The 12,469-nt window shown below is 34.1% G+C and overlaps 1 protein-coding gene across 25 annotated transcripts in view; it reads left to right on the plus strand.

Annotated features, from left to right (window-relative positions):
• Window positions 1–12,469, plus strand: part of Mbd5 (methyl-CpG binding domain protein 5) — a 394,577-nt gene that overhangs the window by 251,784 nt on the left and 130,324 nt on the right. The window contains exon 5 of one of the 25 annotated variants that reach the window (XM_078017346.1): window positions 9,796–9,861. The exons of the other annotated variants lie outside the window; for them this stretch is intronic. The gene's annotated coding sequence lies outside the window, so the exon portion shown is untranslated. The remainder of the gene's footprint in view (window positions 1–9,795; window positions 9,862–12,469) is intronic. 25 annotated transcript variants of the gene reach the window in all.

Below are 12,469 nucleotides of genomic sequence, written 5' to 3' on the forward strand. Positions count from 1 at the left end.
CTAAAATGAAATAAAATATTTGATATTTATTTTTCCCTTCTTTTATTATCCCATGTTGTAAATCACTGGTGGAATATCTCTGTAACTATAGTAAATTCCCTAATCCAAGTCCTCCAATTTGTATCTGTATGAAAGTTTTGGTAATTTAAAAGGGAACTGTTCATGGAAAAGTAATGTCCAATTCATTCTACTATCTTTCCTATTCCCATCCCCACCTCCATTCCCTTCACTCTCCTTTATCTAATCCAAAGTAGTATTCTTCATTACTCACCCCTACCTTATTCTGAATTAACATCCATATATCAGAGAAAACATGAACTTTTGGTTTTATGGGATTGGCTTATTTCACTTAGCATGACAGTCTGCAGTTCCATCTACTTAGCAGCAAATGCCATAATTTTATTTCTCTTTATAAGTCAGTAGTATTCCATTATATTTATGTACCAAATTTTCTTTATACATTCATCTCATGAAGGGCACCTACACAACTAATGTAATTCTATATCATGTACAACCAGAAGAATGGGAAGTTGTACTCCATATATGTATTATATGTCAAAATATATTCTACTGTTAAGTATAAGAACAAAAAAAATTTTAATTTAAAAAAGGAACTGGGCTGGGATTGTGGCTCTGCAGTGGAGCACTCGCCTAGCACGGGTGGGACCTGGACTCAATCCTCAGCACCACATAAAAATAAAGGCATTGTGTTGTGTCCATCTACACCTAAAAAAATAAGTATTTTTTTTAAAAAAGGGAACTGATGCCAACTGATGGAGCATACATTTTAAAAGTGTCATTCCTGTTTCTTGTGTCTTAAGCAGCTCCTTTGTGTACTTGATTAAAGAATATGTGTTGTTTAAGTGCCATTACAGAAACATTCATTTATTCACTTTAATTCTGTAGATCTTCTTGATAACATGGATAATCTATTAATGAAAGTTCTAACTCTACAAATTCTAGTCATTTAAATGTGGCTTTCAGTGTTGTCCCTCTTAAATGTTGTATTGGCATATCTGTGATGCCCTTTAGTGTTTTCAAATGTATTAAGAAAACTGCACTTTGACAGTTGTTTTCATTTTTATTTTCCATGTGAAATAGTATATGTATATAAAAATTATATACTAAAAGTTTTATAATAGAGTAGCTGGGTGCAGTGATGCAGGCCTATGTTCCCAGCATCTCAGAAGGCTGAGGCAAGAGGATCTCAAGTGATAAGCCAGCCTTAGCAACTTAGTGAGACTCTAAGCAACTGAGCAAAAACCTGTCTCCAAATAAAATATTTAAAAGGGCTAGGAATGTGGCTTGGTGGTAAGCACCTCTGGGTTCAATTCCTAGTACCAAAAAAAAAAAAAAACTGTTTTTAGGAGAAATATTCTTATTCTTCACATGTAAACTTAGAGAAAGGATAAGGAGAAAATTTAAATCCATAGATTAAATATATTCAGTAGGGCTGGGGATGTGGCTCAAGCGGTAGCGCGCTCGCCTGGCATGTGTGCGGCCCGGGTTTGATCCTCAGCACCACATACCAACAAAGATGTTGTGTCCGCCGAGAACTAAAAAATAAGTATTAAAAATTCTCTCTCTCTAGCTCTCTCTCTCCTCTCTCACTCTCTCTTTTAAAAAAAAATCCTTATTTAAATATATTCAGTAGATTTCAAGGAAAATAACGAAACTATAAAAGACCATTTCAGCTTCCACATATCTGTAACTATATGATTACAATGAAAAGAAATTGCAAAAGTGGTATGCATTTTTCATAATTAAAATATATTGTAAATTCTCTGAGTTTTTTTCATGTAAACAAAAAGATTGTAATTTTAGTTATTATTATTATCATATGTATTTACCTTTATTATAAATCAAAACTATAGTTTCTGAGTATTGCTAACTACAGTGGAATTTTTCTCAAAATTACATATACTTTTTTATTAGCAATACATTTATTTTTAGTACATATTATTTTTATCTGCTTCTGATGGTTCAGCATGCATACATATGCATACGGAAAAGAGCAATGAAAGCAAGACATTTTATTAAATAAATAATACCCCTCAAAATATCAGTTTACTTAGGATGATATGTTCATTTTCAGGGCACTGTCTTTTACTTAGTATAGGGTTTTTTTCATAATTTAAATGTTGTTATGATTTCTTAGTGGCTCTACAGCAATCTTTCTGCTTTTTTTTTCCTATTCACAGTATTCAAAGTAGTTCGTATGACCTAGATATTGAGAATCAAGGTAGAATGTGCTGCATTGCTGATATTTACTATGAAACCTCAGAAACAGTCTGATTCTATATGCTAGAATTACAGGGTGCACCAAGTTTATTGCTGTCATTTTGAAAAGTCTCTGCCAGTCTATACAATCATTTTTAAAGTTAGAATGAAAATGTTGTAAAACAATATTTTTAAATGAACAAACTTTTAAAGTAATGCTTTAATATTCCAGTTAAATGCAGCAATTGATGTTTTACTTTTTAATTATAGATCAAGCCAGATAAGAATCATGATAAATTTCCCACTCATTATTTATGAGGGAAATTAGATTATTTCCCTATATATTTAGGATCATAGTAACCTATTAAATTTAGAAATCTAACCCCAATAAGGTGTAATTATTAATCAGTTGCTCTTTCCTAATTTAGAGAGAATGCTGTTAAAATTGTTTAAAAAAAAATATCATCTAGAGTCTACATTACAAAAGTCTGTTCATCAGGATAGGTTAATCATATGTCGGATTGAAGTAGAGATCTCTTCAAACAAAAACATCTTTTGCATTCAGGAAGCCATTTTCTCCCAGAAAGCTGTTTCTTTCTTTAATACTATTGTTTGAAAAGCGAAACTCCAAAAATAAAAGCATTTGCACAGGTGACTGCTTTCAGGTAGAGAATCATATATGCACTTAAAGAATCTGATTTGCTTTTCTTTTCACGTTGCAGAAAATTATAAAATAGAAATGACAGATTACATCACAAGTCTCAGCTGAGAAAATTAAAGCAGATATGTTGAAGATCTGCTCTATAGTTTTGTCTATCCTCTTTTTTCTGTCTATGACTTCTGTAAATTTAACATTTCTTATATGAGGTATAGACATTTCCACATATTAGGCAGAATTTTTATAATTTTGTACCAGATACAAATAGAATATACTCTATTAAGGATTGGATAAATATTGAGCTAATACAGAAAGTTGCCTGATCTTGTATTCAAGGTCTAACAGAATAATCACTTGGCAAGTTGGCAGGAGAGATACGAGTATCACAAATCTGGCACGTAGAGATTTCCTTTAAGATATTGTCCACTTTTTAGATTTTTTTTTTCACTTTTCAGATTTTTGTCCTCTTCTTGATAGGAAAAGAAAATAGCTTACCAGGATTCAAATGTGGTGCAAGGCATATTAATCTTTTTGAAGAATGGGCCTGAGACACTTACTGGAACCCACTCCTATAATTTAACAGTAAATCTAGCTCTCATTTGTTTTGAGTTCCTGGTTGAATTTGTTCTTTCTTTCTTCCCAAAGTGTTTAAATTGGTAATTCATAGAACTGTCTTCTAAAAGCTGTATTATGAGACTAGGGAGAAAAATACCAGTTGCTAAGTAAATTTGGGGAATTAACATATTCACATGCATGCACATCTATGCACACTCTTCTTATTTCTCTTTCTTGAAAACTCACCATGCCCTATGTAAAAAAAAAAAAAAAAAAAAAAAAAAAAAAAAACTTCTCAGAACTCCTGGGGAAAAGAATATAAACTCAACATTTCCAAAACTTGTTTGACCATCAAACATATACAGCCCTATATTGTGGAGCAGAGTGTTCCGTGACACCAGTTGGGAGGAACTGTCTTCTTTGATTTAAGTTTCAATGTAGAAAATTGTAGGAAAGCAAAGTAATTTTCAAGAGGTAGCTTATGTGTTGAATGACATGGATGAATTTGTCAAATATTTGTAGCTATTCCAATTTGCACAGAACCCTGACTGTGACACAAGAAAGGCTGACATTATTTATAAAGTTAGACAAATAGGAACTTAACCATACTTACTTTTTTGTGTGTGTTTTTAATAGTTCTTTATTTTTTATTTTAATTAGAGCTTTATAGTTATACACAGTAGTTGAGTTCATCCTGACAAACTCATGCATGCATAGAATTTGATTTCAGGTCATGATCACCTACTTTTACCTCCCCCTTTTCCTTCCCCTCTCCCATTCTCCTTCCTCTACTAGACTTCCTTTTGCTTGTACATTAATTTATACTTGATTGGTTCTTTATGTTATCCTTTCCTTCCTTCCTCCTTTCCTTTATTTTACTCTAGCTTCTTCATAGGAGAGAAACATTTGACCTTTGAGTTACTGAGTTTGGCATATCTCACTTAGCATGATATCTCCATTTCCATCCATTTACCATCAAATGCCATAATTTCATCCTTTTGTATGGCTAAGTAGAACTTAATTTTATATATGTATACCACAGTTTCTTAATCCATTCAACTACTGACAGGCATTTGGGTTTGCCCCATAATTTAGCTATTGTGATTGTCCTGCTGTAAACATTGAGATGTCTGTTTTACTATAGTATGATGATTTTAGATCTTTTGAAAAAATACCACAGAGTGGATAGCTGGTTCATATAGTGTTTCTATCCTGAGTTTTTTGAGTAATCTCTATACTACTTTTCAGAATGGAAATGTGCAAGTGTACATTTTCCCCCACATCCTTGCCAGCCTTTATTTTTCATATTCTTGATCATTGCAATTCTGAATGGAATAGGATAAAATCTTAGTGTAGTTTTTATTTGCATTTCACTGATTGCTAGAGATGTTGAACATTTTTTCATATGTTTGATGGCCATTTGTGTTTCTTCTTTTGCGAAGTTTTTGTTTAGTTCTTTCTCCTATTTATTGATTGGGTTATTTGTTTGGGAGTGTGTTTTAAGTTTTTTGAGGTTTTACATATTCTGGATATTAATCCCCTGAGTAGACAGCCTTGTCAAGATTTTTTCCCATTCTCTAAGCTCTCTCTTCATGCTCTTATTTCCTTTTCTGTTATGAGATCTCACTTATTGATTCTTTATTTCTTGTGCTTTGGGGGTCTTGTTATGGAAGTCAGTGCTAGCACCAATATGATGGAATGCTGACCTACGGTTTCTTCTAGTAGTTGTAAAGTTTCTGTTCTAGTTCCTGAGTCTTCGATTCATTTCAATTTTAGTTTTGTGCAGGGTGAAAATAGGGGACTAGTTTCATTTTTCTACATACACCTATTCAATGTTCCCAGCATTGTTTGTTTAAAAGGCAATCCTTTCTCCAAGATATGTTTTTTCATTTTTGTCAATTATCAGGTGGCGTTAAGTGTCTGGGTTTATCTTTATGTCTTCTTTTCTGTTCCATTGGTCTTCATGTCTATTTTGATGTCAATACTTCATGTCTATTTTTATGCCAAAAACAATGCTGTTTTTGTTACTATGGCTGTGTAATATAATATCAGATGAGGTATTGAGATGCCTCCTGCATCACTTTTCTTCCTCAGTGTGGCTTTGGCTATTCTCTTACTCTTCCAAATGAATCTCTTACTCTTCCAAATGAATATTAAAAATGTTTTTTCTATTAATTCTGTGAAGAATGTCATTGGTATTTTGATGGGGATTGCACTAAATCTTTATATTATTGTGATAGAAAGATAACTAGATCATTTTTATATATTATATATACATATATTTTATATATTATATATACATATATTATATATACATATATAGCCATTTTGACAATATTGATTCTACCTATTCAAGTATATGGGATGCATTTCCATTATCTAAGGTCATCTTCAATTTTTTTCTTCAGTGTTCTATAATTTTCATTGTAGAGTTCTTTTACCTTCTTGGTTAGATTAATACTCAAGTTTATTTTGTTGTTGGTGGTAGTGGTGGTGATGGTTGTTTCGTTTTGATATTATTTTGAATGGGATGGTTTTCTAATTTCTTCTTTGGCTGAGTCACTGTTGCAGTATAGAAAAGGTGTTGATTATGGGTGTTGATCATTTATCTTTCCACTTTACTAAACTCCTTTATAAACTTTAGAAATTCTCTGGTAGGGTTTTTTGAGTTTTCTAGATATAGGATCATATCATCTACAAACAGATAGTTTGACTTCTTTTCCAATTTGATCCCTTTGATTTCCTTTTCTAGCCGATTACTCTGGCTAGTCTTTCAGGATTATATTGAAGGAGTGGTGAGAGTAGACAGCCTTGTCTTCTTCCTGATTTTAAAGGAAATTTTTTAGGTTTTCTCCATTTAGTATGATTTTCTCTTTGGATTTGTCATAAATGGTCTGTACACTGTTAAGTTCCTCAGTTCCTAGCTGCTTCATCATTTTTAGCATGAATGGTTGTTGGATTTTATCAAAGGTCTTTTCAGCATTTATTGAGATGATCATGTGATATTTGTCCTTAATTTAGTTTAAGTGATGAATTACTTTATTGATTTGTGTATATGGAACCAATCTTGCATCCTGGAATAAAATCCACTTGATCATGGTGTATTATCTTCTTCTTGATGTGATTTTGAATGCAATTTGCTGATATTTTATTAAGGTTTTTTTGTATTTGTGTTCTTCAGGGATATTGGTCTGTAATTTTCTTTCCTGCATTTGTCTTTGTCTGGCTTTGGTATCAGGGTTATACTAGCTTCATAAAATGTATGTGGGAGTGTTGCCTCCCTTTCAATTTCATGGAATAATTTGGAAAAGACTGGTGTTAGTTCTTCTTTAATGGTCTGGTAAAAAGGCAGAATGTTCTCTCTGATATGCAGATGCTAACACACAATAAGTAGGGGGATAGAAGCTCATTAGATTAGACAAAGGGGGATGAAGGGAAGGAAGGAGGGATGGGAATAGGAAAGACAATATTATGAATTGGACATAATATTCTTATGTTAATATATGAATAAATGACCAATGTAACTCTACATCATGTTCAACCACAAGAATGGGATCCTAATTAGAATAAATTCTACTCCATGTATGTATGTCAAAATACATTCTACTATCATGTATATCTAAAAAGAGCAAATTTTTAAAAATAAAAATAAAAATCTTGTAGCACTCAGCTAAAAATCCATCAGGTCCTAGAAGGCTTTTAATTACTGCTTCAATGACCTTACTTGATATTGGTCTGTTTAGGTTTTCAGTATCTTCCTGATTCAATTTGGGCAGGTCATATGTGTTTCAAACTTTGTCAATATCTTCCAGATTTTCCAGTTTTTTGGAGAATAAATATTCAGAATAGGTTTTGATAATCCTCTGGATTTCAGAAGTATCTGTGGGGATATCTCCTTTTTCATCTCTGATCTTGTTGATTTGTCTACTCACTCTTTCTTTTAGTTAATTTAACTACAGGCTTGTCAATCTTGACCTTTTCAAAGAACTAACTTCATTGTATTGATCCTGGGTATTGTTTTCTTATTCTCTATTTTTTTATTTTTTAGCACTGATCTTAGTTATTTCCTGTTATCCACAGGTTTTGGAGTGAGTTTATTTTTCTTTTTCCAAGGTCTTGAGGTAGAGCATACTCTTATTTATTTGGTATCTATTTTTTTAATGTAGGGACTCAGTGCTATAAATTTTCCTCCTAGAATTGCTTTCATACTGTCCCAGAGAACTTGATATGTTGTATTTCTGTTCTCCTTCATTTCTAACAATTTCTAGATTTCTATTCTCATTTCTTCTTTGACCCATTCTTCTTTTAAGAGAGAATTGCTCAATCTCTTGTGTGTTAATGTGGTTTCTATTCTTTTTCATGCTGTTGATTTCTTGCTTAATTCCATTATGATCAGATAGAATACATGAGATTATATCTATTTTTGTCTTTTGGGGTTTTTTTATTTGTTTGTTTTGTATTTGCTAAGATTTTCTTTTTGGTCTATGATATGATCTATTTTTTTAAAAACTTTCATGTGCAGCTGTAAAGAAGATAAATTCAGCTGTTTAAGGGTAGAATATTCTGTAGATGTCCATTAGGTTCATTTAATTTGTAGTGTTGCTTGTTGGAGATTTCTTTATTGATTTTATGTTTTGGTGACTTGTATATTGGTGGTAAGTGTGTATTGAAATCACCCAGTATTATTGTGTTGGGGTCTTTGTAGGATTTAACATCAGGAACTATTTTTTCATGTAATTGGGTATGTTTACATTTGGGTCATAAATGTATACTGTTTTATATCTTCTGTTGGGGTTTTCCCCTTTCCTAGGATGTAGTGGCTTTCTTTGTCTCTTCTGGCTAATTTTTGCTTAAAATCTGCTTTGTCAGATATTAGAATAGCTATTCCAGCTTGTTTTCTTGGCCCATATGCATGGAATATTTTTTCCCAACCTTTTACTTTCACCCTATGGATGTTCTTGCTTATAAAATGAATCTCTTGTAAACAACATATATAGTAGGATATTGTTTTTTGATCCATTCTGCTAATCTGTGTCTTTTAATTGGGGAGTTAGGACTGTTAGCATTCAATATTGGTATAGATATATGTTTGTGATTGCCTGCCATTTTGGTATTTTCCTATATTTTATTCTGTCTTGATAATCATTTAGTGGATTATTTTTCTACTGAATTTCCTCTTTGGGGGAGATTTGGAAATTGTTTTATAGCTCCTCTGTGTGCAGTTTATCTTTGAAAGTATTCTTTGTAGTGCTGGATTTGTGGTCAAGAACTTTTAGTTTATTCTTGTCATGGAAAGTTTTTATTGCCTGCTCAAAATTGAAACTGAGCTTTGCTGGGTATAGTAGAAATCTTGGCTATAAGTCATTTTCTTTTAGGACTTGTTATCTTATTCTGAGCCCTCCTAGATTTTGATGTCTGAACTGAGAAATCAGCAGTGAGCCTTATTAGTTGGCTGTAAATGTGACCTGATGTTTCTCTCTTGAAGCTTTTAATATTCTTTTCTTATTTTCTATGTTATGCATTTTGATTATGTCTTAGTGAAATTTTCATTTGATTAGATCTGTTTGGGGTCCTGTTAGCCTCCTGTATGTAGTTGTCTACCTCATTTCTGATTTGGGAAAAGTTTTTTCTAACTATCTCATTAAAATTGTTCTTAATGCCTTTAGCTTGCATCTCCATATTCTCTTCTATCTCAATGATACTCAGGTTTGGTCTTTTAATGTTGTCCAAGAATACTTGTATATTCTGGTCATGTTCTGTAATTTTATTTTTCCTTTTATTGCATTCTGTGTACTGAATATCATATACCCTGGCCTGCCTTTATGGCATGCCTTTATGTCTTCAAGGGCTGAGGTTCTATTTTCTATGCATCTAATCTGTTAGTGATGTCCTCAAGTGATCTTTTAATTTGATTATATCTCATTTCTTGGAGTTCTCCTTGGTTTCTTTTCACTATTTTTTATTTCTTTATTAAAATTGTCTTTCATCTCCTGTAATTGCTCTCTTAATTCCTTTCTTAGATCTTCTTTTACTTCATTGAGCATTTTAATAATCCATTTTTTATAATCTTTCTCTGGGCTTTCATCTACCTCACTATCAGTAGAATTCTTTGTTGGGGGATTGTTGATGTTGGGCGGAGATATATTTGCTTTTTTCCTCATGTTTTCAGACATGTTGGATTTGTGCATCAATTGAGGTAGATGCCCCTATCTCTTTTGTGTGTGTGTGTGTGTGTGTGTGTGTGTGTGTGTGTGTGTGTGTGTCCTTCACTACTGTGACTAAAAGACCTGACAAGAGCAACTTTAGAGGAGGAACAGTTTAGTTGGGACTCACAGTTTCAGATTTCTCAATTTATTTCTCAGGGCTTGAGTTGTCAGAACATCATGGAGGAAGAGTGTGGCTGAGAGCATCATATCAGGAAGCAGAGAGTGAGTCTCCATTTACCAAGTCCAAAATTTATACCCTAAAGTCATGTCCCCAATTACCCACCTCCTCCAGCCACACTTATCTGCCTTCAGTTACCACTCAGTTAATCCCTATTAGGAAATTAATTCATTGATTATGTTAAGGTTCTTATAACCCAATCATTTCACTTCTAACTCTTCTTGAGTTTTTTGAGGCCACCTCATATCCAAACCATAAAAATGTATAATTATCTTATTTATTCCTGGACTTCCGTCTGCTTTTGATGTATGAGCAGATGCCAAGGGGCGGGACCTGAGTTCCCTCTTGGATTGTTCTTCCTGTGTCCTTGTTGTTGATTCCCCTGCCCCCTCACTTCATTGAGTTGGAGTAATGTCTGGGAATGTTTAGTTCAGCAGAAGAGCCTCTAACCTGTGAACATTTATTGACCCTGTTGGTTCCCAGCACCTCACAGAATGAGTGAATTAATAGTAACAACTGTTGCAAACAGACCAAACATCAAAGTAAATGCCAGGTTCCTACTATGATATCTTCAACATTAATTACCTTCAATAAACAGGAATGGTGGGTTCAGCAATTGTCAACGGTAAAAAAAATGACCTTGAACTAGAACTGGTTTTAAAGCAAACAGCAGGTGTCAACTATATCATCCACAGCAGTAATGACTATGTTAGCATTAATGGTGGGAGCAGCATTTATATAAACCAATTAATTCTGAAAGATGGTAAAAATGCAGTTAGTTAATTAGGGGAAAGAATTATGTCAGTAAGTTAGAGAAGAGTTAATTTCTAAAAATGAACAGAGAATGCAGAAGAGATGTAGCAGGTGATGTTTATACGGAATGAAGGGGAAAAATGGAAGAAGCAAGGAATTGAGAGAGAGCAATAGAATGTGGCTGATAGCAGGAGAAGATTAGGAGAAATAGAAATAAGAGAAATAAACAAATGAAAACAAAACAAAACAAAAATATACATTTCAAAAAGCCCAAACCCTCAAAAGACTGCTAGGAAAAATAATTACATTTCAAAAATGCTAAAAATGGGAGAAAAAGAAATATATATATATATATGTATATATGTCCCCAACAATCAACACAGCCGGAATTCACACATGTGCATGCATACACACACACAGAATAAAAATATATTAAAAATTGTAGCACGGTGGCAGAGCACTTGCCTAGCATGTGTGAGGTACTGGGTTCGATCGTTAGCACCACATAAAAATAAAACAAAATAAAGGCATGCTGTTCATCTACAACTACAAAAAAAAATTCTCTTAAATAAAGAGAATTTTTTTAAAAAAAGAACCAAAATCTTAATGAAGAATGAAGGAGCCATCTGCACTGAGGTGGTCAAAAAAGTTGACCAGATTAGATGGTCAGTATGTCCCATGTCCTTCTTTCTAATTCTTCTTCAGTTTGTCCTGATAGAGCAAGAGATGAGAGTTGTTAACCCCTTCCTGTTTTTGTGTTGTTCTCTGAGTTACCAGTCAGAGTGGCCTAGGATTGAAGCTGTTTGATAAAAGACTCAGCTTCCCTTCTTACCAGCATGAGGTGGGATGGGTCAGGAAGTACTATCAGTTGGCATTTTGTCCATTTGAACCAGTTTGGTGCACTCCCAGGTACAATTTCTGCAGAGTTCTGTTAGGGAAGTTCAAGTAGGTGGGGCTTAGGTCTAATCAAGTCTCAGGGGCTTTGTTGAGTAGGGCCTGCTTTGGAGAGATTTGATTGACAGGCCCCTATGGCTTGACAATTGCTGATCTCTGATGTAGGTCTGTTTCTCAGGAGCCTTCCAAGAAATCCATTTGTTGGGCTAGGGAACCAGTCCTCCACTCACTGCTACCCAAGAGCACACCTTGAACTTATTGACCCCCACTCCCTCAAACTCCCAGACTGCTTCATCTGGTCATGTGAACTGCCAGACACAAAGGAGAAGTTGTAAGGCTCTCCTTCCCCCTTCTGACTCAAATCCCCATAGATACACTCTTCACAGGGCCTGTTTTACTCACATTCCACGAGGCTTAGCCTAGGTCCCACTAGGCGATAAACACCTGCTAGGATATTATGACTGTGTTGCCCTGATTTCCGGGTCCTGCATCATTGTAGCAGCGATCACCCCAATATGGCTCTCACCTCACCACTCCATGGCTGATTGAGATACAGAGTGCATTTTTTTCAAGCACTAGCATGCAGTGCAGACTCTGAGTCAGCTAAGATTAGGCTTCAATTTTGAGCTCAGGTTTTTTGGTACCAAAACTATGTTCTACCATTCTGGTGAATATCCGCGGGTCACTCACATGTATTTGTTTTCCTTTGTTTATTGTACCCGAATTTCTGAGTACTTGAGCAACTTTGAGTGTCCAACATTAAATTTTAGTGAAATCCCTCTTTCACCTACCCTGCCAAAAAGCTACACACCTGCTGCTTTGGTCCAAGCCATGATGCAGCTTAGGATGCAGCTTTACTCAGTCATCTTTTGTCTCACATACTTGTTTTTAAAAACATATTGCTGATATCTTCTTTTGGGCAGCAATCACTGTATTAATAAGAGCATCAAGACTTGTTTCACATTAATTATCCAGGAGATATGCCATTAGCTATCTATAATACAT

The sequence above is a fragment of the Ictidomys tridecemlineatus genome, chromosome 7, assembly GCF_052094955.1.
Source record: "Ictidomys tridecemlineatus isolate mIctTri1 chromosome 7, mIctTri1.hap1, whole genome shotgun sequence".
NCBI lineage: Eukaryota > Metazoa > Chordata > Mammalia > Rodentia > Sciuridae > Ictidomys > Ictidomys tridecemlineatus.